The sequence below is a fragment of the Camelina sativa genome, chromosome 2 (genome assembly GCF_030686135.1).
Source record: "Camelina sativa cultivar CO46 ecotype springtype chromosome 2, ASM3068613v1".
Classification (NCBI taxonomy): domain Eukaryota; kingdom Viridiplantae; phylum Streptophyta; class Magnoliopsida; order Brassicales; family Brassicaceae; genus Camelina; species Camelina sativa.
Window position 1 is genome coordinate 4,168,108 of NC_141881.1, and position 19,324 is coordinate 4,187,431.

General features: G+C 45.2%; 1 non-coding gene across 1 annotated transcript; it reads right to left on the bottom strand.

Annotated features, from left to right (window-relative positions):
- Nucleotides 1–4,576: 4,576 nt before the first annotated feature.
- Nucleotides 4,577–4,683, bottom strand: LOC147948235 (small nucleolar RNA R71). Its single transcript, XR_015586035.1, has one exon. It is a non-coding gene; the product is annotated as a small nucleolar RNA R71 (small nucleolar RNA).
- Between the last annotated feature and the right edge of the window lie 14,641 nt (nucleotides 4,684–19,324).

The following is a 19,324-nucleotide window of genomic DNA, read 5'->3' on the forward strand; positions in this document are numbered from 1 at the left end:
CAATACCTATGACGTGAGTATAAACAACTCGATTGAATGTAGAACTCGAGAGATCGATGGTGGTTTAATCTCGGGTTTTAGATGTGTTGACCAATGGGTCAGGGTTTTATGAACCAGAGCGGTTATGAATGTGTGGCTGTTTCGCCAGGATTGTGAGGCCGGTGGTGCTGGAGTCCCGGGAAGGGGAGTTACAGCAGGTCCGAGCCGGGAAAAGCATGTTTGCCAGATACATAAGTTCACGAGAAGCCTTCATCGCAGGATAATCTCATCGTTGCGACGATGTTGGATTACGTTCATTGGAGATGGACAGGGTTGCAAGATTCAAGGTTTTGGTAAGCTTGCTGAGGGAGACAAGGCAAGAGGTTTGAGTTGGCTGCTTGCAAAGCATGAATCAGAATGTGCGAACGTATGGTACTTGTTTGTTTTATTACGTTCGTATTGATGATTTGCTGTTGAGAACTGCTAAGCGAAAAGCTAACTTTGTAATAAGCTATCTTGTGGAAGTTTCCCTAAGAAACAAGTCACTAGAGGTTCTTCGATGGACAAGAGATGTTGATATAAGAGTGGTGGTGAGTTGTTGTGGGCATACTTGATTTTTGTTTAGTAGAGCTTAAGACACATCTAGAGGTTTTGTTGAGCAGGGGACTCTTTTGTCTTATCACTTCACTGTGAGGAGCATCGGTGTTTGTCAAAAAAAAGACGAGGTATTGGTTTATGAGTTTGTGGCGATGTCGTTTTGGGTTGACTAACGCGCCATCAGCGTTTATGAGGTTGATGAACAGCGTGTTTCAGGAGTTTCTGGACGTGTCTGTCATCATTTTCATCGATGCTATCCTAGTATTTTCTAAGAGTCCTGAAGAGCATGCAGTGCATTTGAGAGCAGTTCTGGAGAAGCTGCGGGAGCAGAAGTTGTTTGCTAAGTTGAGCAAGTGTAGTTTTTGGCATCATGAGATGGGTTTCTGGGTCACATTGTTTCTGCAGATGGAATTTCTGTAGATCCGGAGAAGATTTAAGCTATCAGAGATTGGCCTAGACCGCAGAATGCCACAGAGATCAGGAGTTTCCTTGGGTTGGCAGGTTACTACCGGAGAGTTGTGCAGGGTTTTGTAAGCAAGGCACGTCCGATGACTAAGTTAATAGGGAAGGATGTTCCTTTTGTTTGGTCACAGGAGTGAGTGGAAGGTTTTGCAAGCCTGAAGGAGATTGCTGATGTAGTTTTTGCCCTGAAGATTTGGAGATCATATCTTTATGGTGCAAAGGTACAGGTGTTTACAGATCATAAGAGCCTAAAGTATATATTCACTCAGCCTGAGCTGAATTTGAGACAGAGGCGGTGGATGGAGCTTGTGGCAGACTATGATTTGGAGATAGCCTATCTCTCTGGTAAGGCTAACACGGTTGCAAATGCTCTGAGTCGGAAGAGGGTAGCTTCAGCTCAGGAGCACGGGATGGAGTCTCTGGTAGGAGAGATCAGTGCTTTGAGCTTGTGTGCTGTTTCACAGGAACCGTTGGGGTTTGGAAGCAGTAGATAGAGCAGATCTTCTTAGTAGGGTGCGGTTGGCTCAGGAGAAGAATTTGAGGCTGGTGAATGCCTCAAAGGATGTGGATTCAGAGTATCAGGTCTCAGATAATGGTACTATCTTGGTGCATGGTTGGGTTTGTGTGCCCAAGGATGAGGAGGTGAGACAGGAGATCCTGAGAGAGGTTCATGCGAGCAGGTTTTCTATTCATCCAGGAGCGACTAAGATGTACCGTGACCTCAAGAGGTACTATCACTGGGTCGGGATGAAGAAGGATGTAGCTAGTTGGGTCTCGAGGTGTGATGTGTGTAAGCTTGTGAAGGCTGAGCATCAGGTTCCTGGCTGGTTACTGAAGAGTCTACCCATTCCTGAGTGGAAGTGGGATATGATGACCATGGATTTTTGTGGTAGGATTGCCAGTGTCACGGACCTTTGATGCTATTTGTGTCATTGTGGACCCGTAGACTAAGTCAGTACATTTTCTGGCCATTAAGAAGACTGATGGAGCAGCGGTCTTGGCTAAGAAGTATGTGAGGGAGATAGTCGGGTTGCATGGGGTGCCAGCGAGTATTGTGTCTGATAGGGATTCTAAGTTCACTTCAGTGTTTAGGAAAGCATTCTAGGCAGAGATGGGCACTAAGGTGCATATGAGTACAGCTTATCATCCCTAGACAGATGGACAGTCAGAGAGGACGATCCAGACGCTGGAGGATTTGCTGAGGATGTGTGTTTTGGATTGGGGTGGCCATTGGGCAGATCACCTGAACCTGGTAGAGTTTGCTTACAACAACAGTTATCAGGCGAGTGATATGTCTGTATTTTGCATTTCCTTAGCTTGTATTTGTCTAGCATTTAGCTAGGAAAACTAGTTGTTTTGCATCATTTTAGAACCTCTTTCGTACATTTTGCATGTTTAGGAAGTTTCTGCATCATCCTTGCATACATTGCGCATTTCAGAGTTTTTCAGGTGTCTAGGAGACGTTGGAAGTGCAGAGGGTCGAGCCACGCTCCTCACTTCCACAATCAAGCCATGCTCCTCATTTCCACAATCGAGCGCTCCTCATTTCCACAATCGAGCCACGCTCCTCACTTCCACAATCGAGCCACACTCCTCACTTCCGCAATCGAGCACTCCTCACTTCTACAGTCGAGCCACGCTCCTCACTTCCACAATCGAGCGCTCCTCACTTCCACAATCGAGCGCTCCTCACTTCCACAATCGAGCGCTACTCACTTCCACAATCGAGCCATCACTGGAGCCACTCCTAATCACTCCACTCGACCTCACTCTAGGGAGAGACAACACGCGACTGGACCGCACATGTCAGGAAGACGTTTCGTCTTACGCGCTTCAGGAGATTCCCAAACCGACGCTCCACCTTGTCGTTTTAAGTTTTAGGGATTTACATGTTTTTACTATAAATACATTTTGTTAAGTCTGGACGGAGGACATCTTAGTTTTTATCTCGTTTTCTTTTGTAAGGTTTCCCTAGCCACCAAAAAAACGTTCTCAGACTTGTATTCCAATATTTTTGAGAATATTGAGATTTTGCATTTGATTCCTTCTACAAAGTTGTTCATCTTATTTTTATCTACCTAATAATGCTTGTTACAATGATTTCTGTTTTTGCATCCTTGACTATGCTTTTCGGATCTGAGTAGTGTGTTGGTTCTTGAGGATGAGATAGATTAGGTGGAGGATCTTAGGATGTAGAGTGTTTAAGCTTTAATTGTATGATTTCCTTCTGGACTAGAGTTAGAATTACTAGTTTCTCTCTGATCAATTGAAACTATGTTCGAGACATTTCTGCACCCTAAAGGTGTTTGATGAAATGTCTGACCAACTAGTGCCAGAGACTTACGTTCCTAGCCTAAGAGATTAGTTGTCTAGGATGTTTGTTGATGTGAATGAACTTGTTTGTCATGCCTGCTCAACCACGTTTCTCTAGCGAGAGCTAGGTATGGAAGTGGTTGAGTCTAAGTTGTGATGTTCATTGTTTAGGGATACTTTGCTTGTGGTATGTTAAACACTCCTTAGACTAGGATACTCCACCGACATCAATTACCCTATCCTTAGGACTTCTTTCTTTCTGTTTTTTATTACATTCCTGGAACAGTTTCGTTTGTTCATGCTTAGAATCGTTTGCGTTTTTATTCACTTTTGCTTCTTGTCATGCATTCTTGTTTCTAGTTCTGTGACTCATTTCTGTTTTGCATTTTGATCATTCTAGGACTGTTAGATAAAAACACTCTTTGAATTGGCTTAACTTGTGACTTCTTGATTGCATCTTGAGTGATAGTAAACTTTCCCAACTGGATTGACACCTTAAGTATTACAACGCATAAGGTTAATTGAGACTTACTAGGAGATACAAAAATCCTAGTATCAATTTGGCGCCGTTGCCATTTGGGATTCTTTTTGCTACATTTAAGATTTCAAGTTTTGCAAGATTAAGTTCTGTTACACAATCATTCTGAGTACTGACTTGCTTTGGTTTTCTGCTTGTTTGTTTTGCATCTCAGGTACCTGTTGATTGCAACCTTGCATGCACACCAGATCAAGAGGGCATCAGAATCTCCTTCCTGTGATTGACGAAATCAATCGGTTGCAACGCCCACGACAAGCTCGTCAACCCACTGATCATCCCGCACACGTCACTATGGAACACCAGAATAAACTACATCAGGGACCGCGAAACATTGGTGCTGGGGATGCACCGAACACTCATACTCAACGTGCTGGAATCGTCCCTCCCACCGTGCCAAACAACAACTTCGAGATCAAAAGTGGTCTGATCAGCATGATCCAAGGAAACAAGTTTCACGGGTTGCCTATGGAGGATCCACTCGACCACTTGGACGAGTTCGTCCGTCTTTGTGGTCTCACCAAGATCAACGGCATGAGTGAGGATGGTTACAAGCTGCGCCTCTTCCCATTCTCCCTTGGAGACAAAGCTCATCAATGGGAGAAAAACCTTCCCAAGGGATCAATCACCACCTGGGATGGCTGCAAGAAGGCATTCTTGGCCAAGTTTTTCTCCAACTCTAGAACAGCCCGTCTCAGGAACGAGATTTCCAGCTTTACTCAGTAGAGCTCAGAATCATTCTGTGAAGCATGGGAGCGTTTCAAGGGTTACCACAGTCAGTGCCCACACCATGGTTTCAGCAACGAGTCATTACTGAGTACTCTCTACCGTGGTGTCCTTCCCAAAATACGTATGCTGCTTGACACCGCTTCTAACGGTAACTTCCTGAACAAGGACGTCGATGAAGGTTGGCAACTGGTGGAGAATCTCGCTCAGTCCGACGGCAACTACAATGAGGATTATGACCGCACATTTCGCGGCGACGCTGGGTCTGAAGAGAAGTACAAGAAGGACCTCAAGAATGTCAATGCGAAGCTTGACCGTATCTTGCTAAGCCAGCAGAGGAGCGTCCACTTCGTCTCTGAGGATGACCCTTTCCAAGTTCCAGATGGAGAGGGTGAGCAGAGTGAAAAGATCAGCTTTGTTCAGAATCAGGGTGGATACAACAAAGGTTACAACCCCTACAAGACGAACCCCAATTTGTCTTACCGAAGTACCAATGTTGCTAATCCACAAGATCAGGTGTACCCGCCTCAACAACAACAGCACGGGCAACAAAAACCTTTTGTGCCCTTACAATCCGGGATACGCTCCAAAACAACAGTTCCAGCAGGGTTACCAAGCTCCCTCAGGACCACCGCCAGGATTTCGCCCTCAACCAGTTCAGCCTACACCAACCCCAGATCAAGAACTAAAGCAGATGATGCAACAAATTCTTCAGGGCCAAGCTAGCGGTTCCATGGATACTGCAAAGAAGTTCGCTGACCTTAGTCAGAGGATGGAATGTTCCTACAATGATCTGAACGTCAAATTCGAAACTCTGAATTCGAAGATAAGGTACATGGAGGGCCAATCGGCTTCTACTTCTGCACCAAAGCCTGGCCAATTCCCAGGTAAAGCTGTTCAGAATCCCAAGGAGTTCGCCAATGCCATTACGCTGAGAAGTGGGAAAACATTGCCTCCCAGGCAAGGAGTTCCAGACGTCACTGAGGACAATGCGGAGGTTGATGGGGAGGATTTTGGTCAGGATGACACTCATACGGAGAACCCCGTCGAGGCAGTCAAAGATCCAATCGAGCCAGTGAAGCAATCCGAGCCTGAAGCTGTTAAGGAGCCTGCTGTTCCTGAAGACAGACCTGCGAGGTTCATCCCTCCACCGTAGAAGCCTCCTCTACCATTTCCAGTGAGGTTCAAGAAGTAGCTTACTGAGAAGTACAAAGCCTTGTTCGAAAAGCAAGTCAAGGAGATTGAGTTGAGAATGCCATTGCTGGATGCATTCGCACTTGTTCCTGACTACCAGAAATTCCTCAAGGACTTGGTGATGGAGAGATCAAAAGAAGTTCAAGGCATGGTGGTACTAAGTCTTGAGTGCAGTGAAATCATCCAGAAGAAGGTTGTACCCAAGAAGCTCAAAGATCCTGGATCATTCACTCTTCCCTACTCCATTGGACCCATGTCTTTTGAGAGGTGCTTATGTGATCTTGGCGCTTCAGTGAATCTGATGCCATTCTCTGTGGCTAAGAGGTTGGGTTTCACAAGGTTTAAGGGATGCGACATCTCCCTCATCCTTGCAGATAGATCAGTGAGACTTCCACATGGTATCTTAGAGGACTTACCTGTCAGGATCAGAGATGTGGAAGTACCAACTGACTCCGTGGTTCTGGAGATGGATGAAGAACCTAAAGATCCTCTGATTTTAGGAAGACCGTTCCTAGCGACTGCTGGGGCCATCATTGATGTCAGAAATGGCAAGATTGATCTATGAAGTTTGACATCAAGGATACTTTGAAGAAGCCAACAATAGGAGGACAAGTCTTCTATATTGAAGAGATGGATAAGTTGGTTGATGAGCTGTTGGAGGAACTAGCTGAGGAGGATCATCTCAAAACTGCTCTAACCAAGGATGGAGAAGAAGGGTTCCTGCATGGGGAGACCACTTGTTACAAGAATATGCTAGATTCCCACAGAGAAACGGATGGATCAGAGGAATTCGAGCAGCTATCTGACGCTAAGCAGGTACGTGCAGTTGAGACAGAGAGTTCAGAACGTGATATCTCCCACTCGACCGCGATCATTCCAGACTCCCGTGCTGACGACTGGTCGGAACTGAAAGCTCCGAAGGTAGAACTCAAAACTCTCCCTTCCGGACTCAGGTACGTTTTTCTGGGAACAAATTCTACTTATCCTTTTATAGTGAATGCTAGGTTGAGTGATGATGAATTGGGGTTGCTAGTAACTGAGCTAAAAAAGTTTAGAAAAGCCATAGGTTATTCTTTAGATGATATCAAAGGAATCTCACCTAGTCTTTGCACACATAGGATCAATCTTGAAACTGAGTCTTATGCTAGTATTGAACCCCAAAGAAGATTGAACCCTAATCTGAAAGAAGTAGTAAAGAAAGAAATCCTAAAACTGCTTGATGCTGGAGTTATCTATCCTATCTCTGATAGTACTTGGGTATCTCCAGTGCACTGTGTACCTAAGAAGGGAGGCATAACTGTGATCAAAAACGACAAAAATGAGTTAATCCCAACTAGAACCATCACAGGACATAGGATGTGTATAGATTATAGGAAGTTGAATGCTGTATCTAGGAAAGATCATTTTCCTGTACCTTTCATTGATCAAATGTTGGAAAGACTAGCTATTCATCCCTATTATTGTTTCCTTGATGGGTATAGTGGATTCTTCCAAATCCCTATTCACCCAAATGATCAGGAAAAGACAACCTTTACTTCTTCCTATGGCACTTTTGCCTACAGACGCATGCCATTTGGCTTGTGCAATGCTCCTGCCACCTTTCAGAGGTGCATGACTTCAATTTTCTTGGATTTAATTGAGGAGTCAGTGGAAGTGTTTATGGACGACTTCTCTGTATACGGTTCCACTTTCTCCTCCTGTTTGTTGAATCTGTGCAGGGTATTGACGCGATGTGAGGAGACGAACCTGGTGCTGAACTGGGAGAAGTGCCATTTCATGGTTGAAGAAGGGATTGTTCTGGGACACAAAATTTCTGAGAAAGGGATTGAGGTTGACAAAGCTAAGATTGAGGTCATGGTTCAGCTTCAACCGCCTAAGACAGTGAAGGACATCAGGAGTTTTCTGGGACATGCTGGGTTTTACAGGAGATTCATCAAGGACTTCTCAAAAATTGCAAGACCTTTGACAAGGTTGCTGTGCAAGGAGGTTGAGTTCGAATTTGATGCAGCATGTTTGGAAGCCTTCAGCAAGATCAAGGAAGCCTTGGTTTCAGCACCCATAGTGCAAGCTCCTAATTGGGATCATCCTTTTGAGATCATGTGTGATGCTTCAGACTTCGCAGTTGGAGCAGTTCTGGGACAACGAATTGACAAGAAGCTTCATGTCATCTACTACGCCAGTCGCACCTTGGACGAGACCCAGGGAAGGTATGCTACCACAGAGAAGGAACTCCTAGCAGTTGTGTTTGCATTCGAAAAATTCAGGAGTTATCTTGTGGGTTCGAAAGTCATTGTGTATACTGATCATGCCGCTCTGAGACACATCTACTCGAAGAAGGATACCAAACCGAGACTGTTGAGATGGATCCTGCTTCTCCAAGAGTTTGACATGGAGATAGTAGACACGAAAGGAATAGAAAATGGAGTTGCAGACCACTTGTCAAGGATGAGGATTGAAGATGCTGTTCCAATTGATGACTCAATGCCTGAGGAACAACTTCTCGTCGCCCAGGTTTGTGAGCGGATGCATGACACAGGGGTTGAGAACCTAAAAATCAGATGCATGGCGATCACTTCTGAGACTGCACCATGGTATGCAGATGTCGTGAATTACAAGGTTTGTGGAGAAGTTCCTGATGACATGGATCCCTACAGGAAGAAGAAATTTTTCAGGGAGGTCAACCACTACTTCTGGGATGAGCCCTATCTGTACAAAAGAGGTTCTGACGGTCTGTTCAGAAGATGCATAGCAGAAGGGGAAGTGCAGGGAGTGCTTGAGCACTGTCACGGCTCCACCTATGGAGGTCACTTCGCCACGTTCAAGACAGCTCAGAAGGTTCTTCAAGCAGGCCTCTGGTGGCCAACCTTGTTCAAAGACGCTCACAGTTTCATCGCCAAATGTGATGCTTGTCAAAGGATGGGCAACATCACGAGAAGGAATGAGATGCCCCAGAATCCGATCCTGGAAGTAGAAATATTTGATGTTTGGGGTATAGACTTCATGGGACCTTTCAACCCTCCATCTAATGGTAACGTCTACATTCTGGTAGCAGTTGATTACGTTTCCAAGTGGGTTGAAGCCATTGCCAGTCCTACCAATGATCACAAGGTAGTTCTGAAGCTGTTCAAAAGTATAATCTTTCCAAAGTACGGGATACCCAGAGCAGTGGTCAGCGATGGTGGTACTCATTTTGTCAACAAGGTGTTTGAGAGTATGCTGCGAAAATACGGGGTCAAGCACAAGGTGTCTACTGCGTACCACCCTCAGACCAGCGGACAGGTAGAAGTCTCGAATAAGCAGATTAAAGGTATCTTGTCAAGGATTGTTGGGGTTTCGAAGAAAGATTGGTCTGTGAAGCTGGACGAGACACACTGGGCGTACAGAACAGCATTCAAGACGCCAATAGACAGAACACCATTTCAGCTGGTTTATGGTAAAGCATGTCATCTCCCTGTAGAGGTTGAGTACAAGGCGCTTTGAGCTATTAAGTTGCTAAACTTGGACATTGACACAGCTCAAGCTAAGAGAACTCTAGACATCCATGAGCTGGAAGAAATACGACTTGATGCTTATGAGAGCTCTAAGATTTACAAGGAAAGGACAAAGAATTTTCATGACAAGAAGATTATTGTCAAGGAGCTCAAGACTGGGGATCAGGTTTTGCTTTTCAACTCCAAACTTAAGTTATTCCCTGGAAAGCTTAAGTCTAGGTGGTCTGGACCTTTTGACATCAAGGAAGTTCTGCCATTCGGAGCCATCACTCTCTTGAACAAAGATGGTAGTGAATTCACTGTAAATGGTCAGAGAGTCAAGAAATATTTAGCTGATGAGGTCCGACCAGAGGGGTTTTCTGTACTCCTCCATGAACCCCAAAAAGCATAAAAAGCTGAAAAGTCAAGCTAGGGACTTTAAACAAGCTCACTTGGGAGGAAGTCCCAAAGGTATCTCTGTAAATGTTTTTAGGATACTTGTGTTTTTAATTTTTGTCTTTGGTTTTCATGTGTTCAGGAATCTACAGAAGAGAGTCTAAGCAATAGAAAACACAAAAAAAAAAAAAATTATAAAATTTTTTTTTTAAAAAAAAGACGAGAAAGGGAGAGCAGAGTCAAGAGTGTCGGTTTTATGTGGGAACAGAAGAAAGTTTAGGAGAGGGATTCTTCATTATTGTTTTTTTCCTTTTTCACCTCACTCCCACGTGATATCTCCCCCATCACCTCACCTTCTCCCGTCCTTGCTCCCTCTGACCAGACACATCACCTTTGTGTCCTATCTTCCCACATCTCTCCACTTGCACACTCCTTTACTTAACCACTTGCACGACATCTTCACCACCTCTTTCATTATTTAACCCCTCACCAACCAATCCAAACCTTCACCTCGCCTTCACTTCTCACCATCCCTCCCTTTGTTTAATTTTCACGCTCCCTTCACTAAAAGCAAAGGCATCACGTCCCAACCACGACGTTCATCTCGCACTTTAGAACCGCCTCCGCCAACCATTTGAGCCGTCGTGTCGTTGCATCCGCCCAAGCAAGCTTCAACACCGCTCGATCAGCCATCCGGTGAAGTAGCGCGTCACGTCCTCATAGCGACAATCAAGCTGTGTCCAGGGAGCGACAATCGAGCTGTGTCCAGGGCGTCAATCGAGCTGTGTCCAGGGAGCGTCAATCGAGCTGTGTCCAGAGAGCGTCAATCGAGCTGTGTCCAGGGAGCGTCAATCGAGCTGTGTCCAGGGAGCGTTAATCGAGCCGTCGTCGTTGCCACTCGACGCGTTCGCCGTTGAACTCGTCAATCGAGCCGTGTCCATGAAGCACCAATCGAGCCGTTCTCAAACCCTCAATCGAGCTGTCTTCAACGCGCGTTCATTCTCTCACAATCGAGCCACTCTCGATTCTCTCCTTTGCCAAACAAATCGAGCCTACCACCATCTTGTCATCCACTCGATCGGTTATCTCTCTCTTAGCACTTTTCATTTTCAACTTGGTTTTGTTATTGGCTCACTAACCTATTAACGCTTAATTTTGAGTTTTCATGTTTCAGAGAAACAGAAAAGTACAGAACTTATACACGAGATGAGAGAGGCATACGGTTGTGTTGCTGGAGAACGTTCATCCCCCGAATCCATGGCAAGGCGTTTCATGAAAATGAAGAACATGGTTGACGAGGTTGTTGGGGGTTAAGAGCAAGCAGCGGGTTCGAGCAAACCAGACACACCGCTCTCTAAGAGCAAGAGTCGCGGGAAGAGACCGGCGCAAGCTTCAAACTCAAGAGAGGAGGGCAGTGACTACGAGGAGGAGGAACCTAAGTTGCACTCCGACCAAGCTCCCAGGAAATCTGTAAGACGGAGGAGCGCTGAGACGAAACTAACTCCCAAGGAATACTATGAGTTGTTCCAGCAGTTGGAGTTCGCTGGAACAAGATATCCCCATGTTGAGACTATGCAGCAACTCGGGATTTTGGAGGATGTTCAATATCTGTTTAGGCGGTGCCATCTGGAGAGAATCATGAACACACCCAAAAACGGATATAGGGAGGAGACAATTCAGTTCCTCTGTACTCTGGAGACGCACCTGTACGCGGATGAGCCGGGAATGATGTTTGATGGAGGTCTGGGCTACATTACATTTCGCATTCACGGCCAGTTCTACAATCTCACCTTCAGAACCGTCGAAGAGATGTTTGGATTTCCCAGCGGAACGAGGACTACGCCGCAGTTTGATCGGGATGAGATGTCCGCACTCTGGGCAACGATTGGGAGCACGCCCTCATTCACTTCATCAAAGACAAAAGCACTGAACGTGCGAAGCCCAGTGTTGCGTTACTTCCAGAAGGCAGTCAGCAATGCATTTTACGCCAAAGAGATTAAGGGATACATGACGAATGGCGAGCTTAAGATGATCGATCTGGTGCTTAAGGGACTCTCTTTCACTGCCATGGATTGTACCGCGCTGCAAGGCGACATATCCAACACTTCCGTCTCCCTTTACCTTATAACCTACATGATGACATACAAGAATTGGGTCTCGCGAGTCAGCAACAACCACACTCCCGGAGTGATGTGCATGGGAGGCATAGTAACTTAGTTCCTTGAGGCTGCTGGTGTTCCCCTAAACTCTGAGTCGTACCCACCATGTTGGATTGACATCAACAACCTGCGACAATTGCGCACTCTGGAGCGGGGTCTGAGACAGGGACGGTTGATCTACAAGTTTGTGCATCCTCCGGTCGGTCCATCGAGATTACTCCTCCCTTGCATTGAGTTGACTTCACTCTTAGGGGGAGAGCATATCGAGTTTATCCCTCCCACGGATCTCTTATACAATTCTGAAGCTGAAGGGGATCATGTAGACGTTGCGGAAACATGCGCTGAGCCAATGGAAGAGGACACAGAGGAATACCGCCTAGAGGAGTACCGCCCAGAGCAGTTCCACTTCGAGGAGTACTCGGATCCGAGAATGTCCAAGGGGGTCAGAGCAGCTCATCATAGACTCAACCTGCTTCAACAATGGGGGAAGACCAGAGACAAAACGTTGAGCCGTTTTACCAAGACTGTCATGAACTTCATGCGTAAGTTTAGCTGTTCCACTTCCACAACCGCGGTCCCTAGGTCTATCCCCGAGGATACCAGACCAATGTCAGGACGCCCGAAAATTTCCACAAAAACAGAGTGTTCATGTAGTTTTGCACTTGCATACTAGGATTGAGTCTATGTTTATTCATATAGGGTTGTTGCATTTAGCATAGGGGTTGATGATGATTGTAACCTTGTTAGCATGTTGGATTCAATAGGATAGGATCAAGGCCCTTGTTATTAGTTCTTTGATGCTTGTTGATTGAACTTGAAAATGTAAGATTGAAGCATGCTTTGAATTGATATCATTCCCTATCTACCTGAACCTAATCATGACTTGCAATTATCATGTGATGCATTGAAGTTGAACTCATGGATACCATACACATACTTGAATTGTCTTTCACATTTTTACCACCCTTGTCAATCCAAGTAGCTGATTCCCATCTTTGGAACAGTTCCCCGCACCCTTAACCAACCGTTCTTTCAAGCCAATTGTATTCTTGAGTGTCAGGCCTTTACCGAGTTGAGCTTGTTAGAAAGTGTTAGGTTCTAACCGACAAGAGTAGGATCCTGTGTAGTTCTAGTTCGCGTTATCCGGACTAGTAGGACTAGGTGAGAACTCGATTTTGGGTATTGGGTATGGATTTGTGCAGAAAAGTAATGAGGTAGAAAGTCTTTAGGAGGGGGATGTGTTTACATAGTTTACAAGTCTAGTAAAGGATTTGGATTGAGCAAAGTAAGAAGAGTTATTGGTTCTAGGCATAAAATAAAAAGATTAGACAAAGAAAAAAAAATGCTTAAGTTGTCTAGAGTCCCTGGAAGAAAAGAAAACGAACCATAGTGATAATAAAGATTTTCCAATCCGCTAGAATGAAAAGAAGTGAACTCCTCCTAAGACTAAGCGTAGAAAATTTGAGATGAAGTTTCTGATGAAGGGTAGAGATAGGACCAACTTCGGTTTCGAGTGTTCTTTGGGTAGACAGGATGCTGCTCTTGTATGTATCAGTTGGTTTCAACCTTTAGCCTTCTCTTAAGCTCAACTCCTTTTCGTGAGAGAACCTTGTTCTGTATTGATAAAACCACGTGATGAGGAGACCATCTATGTCTCGAACCTGGTCCCTAGCCAAATGAGTTCAATAACATTGTTTAGCTTGATTCACGGTTCTCTGTTAATGAATGTTAAAGGGGATGATTGATAGGATTGCATGTGTAGATTTTAAATAAAGTTCCTTCACCATTCATCATAGAACTAAAAACAAGGACCTTGATTCTAACTACTCTATTCAGCATGTTCTAGGTTCTGAGACCCCATCTTCACACCTCTCTTCCATACTTTGTTCTTGATAGTTTGCTTGAGGGCAAGCAAAGAATAAGTTTGGGGGAGTTGATATGTCTGTATTTTGCATTTCCTTAGCTTGTATTTGTCATGCATTTAGCTAGGACAACTAGTTGTTTTGCATCATTTTAGAACCTCTTTCGTACATTTTGCATGTTTAGGAAGTTTCTGCATCATCCTTGCATACATTGCGCATTTCGGAGTTTTTCAGGTGTCTAGGAGACGTTGGAAGCGCAGAGGGTCGAGCCACGCTCCTCACTTCCACAATCGAGCCATGCTCCTCATTTCCACATTCGAGCGCTCCTCACTTCCACAATCGAGCCACACTCCTCACTTCCACAATCGAGCCACGCTCCTCACTTCCGCAATCGAGCGCTCCTCACTTCTACAGTCAAGCCACGCTCCTCACTTCCACAATCGAGCGCTCCTCACTTCCACAATCGAGCGCTCCTCACTTCCACAATCGAGCGCTCCTCACTTCCACAATCGAGCCATCACTGGAGCCACTCCTACTCACTCCACTCGACCTCACTCTAGGGAGAGACGACACGCGACTGGACCGCACATGTCAGGAAGACGTTCCGTCTTACGCGCTTCAGGAGATTCCCAAACCGACGCTTCACCTTGTCGTTTTAAGTTTTAGGGATTTACATGTTTTAACTATAAATACATTTTGTTAAGTCTGGACGGAGGACATCTTAGTTTTTATCTCGTTTTCTTTTGTAAGGTTTCCCTAGCCACCAAAAAAACGTTCTCAGACTTGTATTCCAACATCTTTGAGATTATTGAGATTTTGCATTTGATTCCTTCTACAAAGTTGTTCATATTATTTTTATCGACCTAATAATGCTTGTTTCAATGATTTCTGTTTTTGCATCCTTGACTATGATTTTCGGATCTGAGTAGTGTGTTGGTTCTTGAGGATGGGATAGATTAGGTGGAGGATCTTAGGATGTAGAGTGTTTAAGCTTTGATGTATGATTCCCTTCTGGACTAGAGTTAGAATTACTAGTTTCTCTCTGATCAATTGGAACTAGGTTCGAGACATTTCCGCACCCTAAAGGTGTTTGATGAAATGTCTGACCAACTAGTGCCAGAGACTTACGTTCCTAGCCTAAGAGATTAGTTGTCTAGGATGTTTGTTGATGTGAATGAACTTGTTTGTCACGCCTGCTCAACCACGTTTCTCTAGCGAGAGCTAGGTATGGAAGTTGTTGAGTCTGAGTAGCTTTTGCCAAGAGATTGGATTAGCTAAGTTGTGATGTTCATTGTTTAGGGATACTTTGCTTGTGGTATGTTAAACACTCCTTAGACTAGGATACTCCACCGACATCAATTACCCCATCCTTAGGACTTCTTTCTTTCTGATTTTTATTACATTCCTGGAACAGTTTCGTTTGTTCATGCTTAGAATCGTTTGCGTTTTTATTCACTTTCGCTTCTTGTCATTTATTCTTGTTTCTAGTTCTGTGACTCATTTCTGTTTTGCATTTTGATCATTCTAGGACTGTTAGATAAAAACACTCTTTGAATTGGCTTAACTTGTGACTTCTTGATTGCATCTTAAGTGATAGTAAACTTTCCCAACTGGATTGACACCTTAAGTATTACAACGCATAAGGTTAATTGAGACCTACTAGGAGATACAAAAATCCTAGTATCAGCGAGTATTAAGATGGCTCCTTATGAGGCTTTGTATGGGAGACCATGTCGTACACCGTTATGCTGGACTCAGGTGGGGGAGAGGAGCATATTTGGTGCTAGTTTTGTTCAGGAGAACTCAGAGAGGATTCGGGTTCTCAAGTTGAACATGAAGGAGGCTGAGGATAGGCAGAGGAGTTATGCTGATAGGAGGAGGGGAGATCTTGAGTTTCAGGTAGGAGACAGAGTGTACCTCCAGATGGCCATGTTGCGGGGTCCGAACATATCATTGACTAAGACTAAGTTGAGTCCGAGGTATATGGGTCCGTTCAGAGTGATTGAGCGAGTTGGACCGGTGGCATATAGACTAGAGTTACCTGAGGTTATGCGTGCGTTCCATAAGGTTTTCCATGTGTCTATGTTGTGGAAGTGTCTCCGTAAGGATGATCAGTTGTTGGCTAAGATTCCTGAAGATCTTTAGCCTAACATGACTTTGGAGGCGAGACCAGTGAGGGTTCTCCAGAGGAGGATTAAGGAACTTCGGAAGAAGAAGGTTCCTTTAATGAGAGTCCTTTGGGACTATGATGGTGTTGAGGAGCAGACTTGGGAGCCAGAGGCGAGGATGAAGGCAGAGTTTAAGAAGTGGTATGAGAAGCAAGCCGCGACTTGAACTTGTCTAGCCTAGTCCCATCTGTAATCCGTGGCTAGAGCGGGAATGGAGTATTCCAGCCCATCTCTCTTGTTTACTCGGTCGATTGGGGTGGTTGGTTGTGCGACTCTGTAACAAGATGAGGTGGTGCTCGGGGTACAAAGTTTCTGTGAGGCGGGGTTTTTGGAGGAAAGTTTCCGGAAATAGAAGTTTCCAAAGATGGATAGTGCTAAATATGGAAAGTTTTACGGGGGTTAGAGTTTGTCCATGTTAGCGGTGAAGAGCCTTGGAGGGGCTTGTGTGGCCTTAGTGGCGGACTTTCGAGTCAGTGTGCCCGTGTGTGGCGGTCTTTTTAGACATTGTGTGGCCTTTGTGGCAGGCTGTTTAGCCGTGTGTGGCCTTTCTGGCGGGCTGTTTAGCCATGGTGTGGCCTTTGGGGCGGGATTTTTAGCCAATTGTGTGGCCTTTGTGGTGGGCTGTTTAGCCATGTGTAGCCTTTGTGGCGGGCTGTTTACCCATTGTGTGGCCTTTGTGGTGGGCTTTTTAGCCAATTGTGTGGCCTTTGTGGCGGGCTGTTTAGCCAGAGTTCCTGTTTAGGCGGTCCTTCGGGACATATGGTCTTTGTGACGGTCCTTCGGGATAGATGGTCTTTGTGACGGTCTTTTGGGACAGATGGTCTTTTGACGGTCCTTCGGGACTGATGGTCTTTGTGACGGTCCTGTTGAGGACATTTGTTTGGTCTTTGTGACGGTACTGTTTAGGACATTTGTTTGGTCTTTGTGTCGGTCCTGTTTAGGACATTTGTTTGGTCTTTGTGACGGTCCTGTTTAGGACATTTGTTTGGCCTTGTGGTAGTGAGATGATCCGTGTGAGGTCATGAGGTATTCCAGTGAAGGGATATGTGGTTGGTAGGACAATGAGATGTTTTACGCGAGCCACGGGAAGGAAACCTGGATAGGGATAGGACTCAGACGTGTTCAGAATTGTTTGCTCGTGACTCTTGGAGGACTTAGGTTCTCCTAGTATTGCCATATTCTGAGACTTTGTGGCTTGGGAATATAGTTGGTATATCGACTTCGGATGACGATCCGGGGGCGCGCTATAGAGTGGCAACCCGAGAGACGAGTTGGATTTTTCCTTATATATTATGGCAAGCGGGTTTAGGCCCGATGAGGAGCCAATATTATGGCATGCAGACATAGGTCTGATGAGGAGCCAACATAAACTTAAGGTTTAGGCCTATGGGTAAAGGAAAGTCCAAAAGTCGAGAGCAAATGACGCCTGGAGCGTGAGTCTATCGCCTAGAGGTGACCTTCTGTGGATTGGTCGGAGGAGTGCGGACCGTGGAGATGGTTGCACGGGAGTCCTTGGCTGATGGTTTTCCGAGATTCGAGGACGAATCTAGATTGGTGGGGGAGAATTTTAACACCCGCGATCAGAATTGTGTGTTTTGGGCGAGGGTGTCGATCGACACCATTGTTTTTCTGGTTCATCTAGTTCAATTTTATTATCGAGTTGGACCGGTTTGGTTTAGGGAAAACAACTAAACCGAGATATTTAAGTGTTTAGTCGACCAGAAGGGTTTTGGGAAGTTCTTTTATCGCCGTTTAATACTTTTGAGAGAAAAAGAGGAAGAAGTGTGTTCTTGAGCTTTTTGGTGATTTTGGTGAGATTCTTCGCTGTTCTTGAGAGATTGGAAGCTAGGAAGGATCTAGAAGCTTGCTGCGAAGGTTGGATTCGTTGCTATTGGTCTGAATCTTCCTACAAAGAGGTGAGTGCATGACCATGGCTTATCTAAGCTAAGATCTCTAGTTTTTCTGTGACTTGGTGCTTATGTGGTTGTTTCTTTGAGTTCTCTATGGTATTTCGTCGCAGCTTTGGCTGGATTTGGCTTCTGGGAATGCATGGAGCGGATTAGAGAAGATTGGAGGTGAGATTCGGAGTTTTTGATCAAAGGAAATCTCGGCATCGGTGTCGGTCGACACCAGTTGGGGTGTCGGTCGACACCAACACGAGGATGGCTCGAGACTTTGGTGAGTGTCGATCGATGCCATGTGGAAGTGTCGGTCGACACCAAATTGTCAGTGTCGATCGACACCATCTGGTGTCGGTCGATATCCTTCTTTCAGCTATGACGGATGTTGCATGCTTTGTATATTACCTGGTTTGTTTTATTGATTGTTGATTATGGCATGTAGAGATCTTATTGCTTGTGTGTATAGTCCAGTAGATGGGAGGATTGCCTCACTGAGTGTTTATCAAATACTAATGCATCTCAATTTGTGTTTGTGGTGCAGGTAAAGGCAAAGTGTGATCGTGGAATCAAGGCAATGAAGAGGAGGATGTTGTCTGGCATTGTTAGGTTGCTAGAGTTGAGTCATTAGAAACATTGCTAGGTTGCTGGTTTCTAATGACTCAACTCTAGCAACCTAGCAATGCCAGACAACATCCAATCGAGTCCCTAGAACATCCTCCTCTTCATTGCCTTGATTCCACGATCACACTTTGCCTTTACCTGCACCACAAACACATATTGCAATGCATGAGTATTTTATAAACACACAGTAAGGAAATCCTCCCATCTACTGGGCTATACACACAAGCAATAGAGTCATCTCTAACCATCAACAACAATCAACAACAACAATAAACAAACCAGGACTCTGCATCGACCGACACCAACATGCATCGACCGACACCAAATGGAAGTTCCGTTGACTGACGCAAGATCTGCGTCGACCAATGCAAGGTTAACTTGCATCGACCGATGCTCCCATTGCATCGACCGACGCATGCTTGACATAACATGAAAACCCTAGAGTTTACGCGCCGTCCTCGCATCTGCATCAACCGATGCACAAGGTGCATCGACCGATGCAATGCGGAGCATCGTTTTCCTGCGAAGCTTCTCGCCGGATCTTTGTTCCTACAACCACAAAACTCGATCCCAAGACACAAGAAAGCTTCCTAACGTACAGAAGAACGATCTAACAAGTCTAACAACACACAACAAGCAAATTAGAGAGTTCTCTAGCTTAGATAAGCCATGGTCCTGCACTTACCTTTGCCAAGACGAATCTGAACCCAAACACAAGAAGAAAACGCTTCTAGGAAGCTCCTACAACGATCACAACTACAGATCTCTACAGGAACAGCGTCAAATCTCCATAAATCCCCAAGAACACCAAGAACACTTCTCTTTCTCTTTCGTTTCTCTCAAAAGTGGCTAAACATGCCTAATGAGACAAAACACGAGTTTAAGGGTTTTTCCTTTACCCAAAACGCAGCGTTTGACTTAAGTCAAAACACAGGAACTCG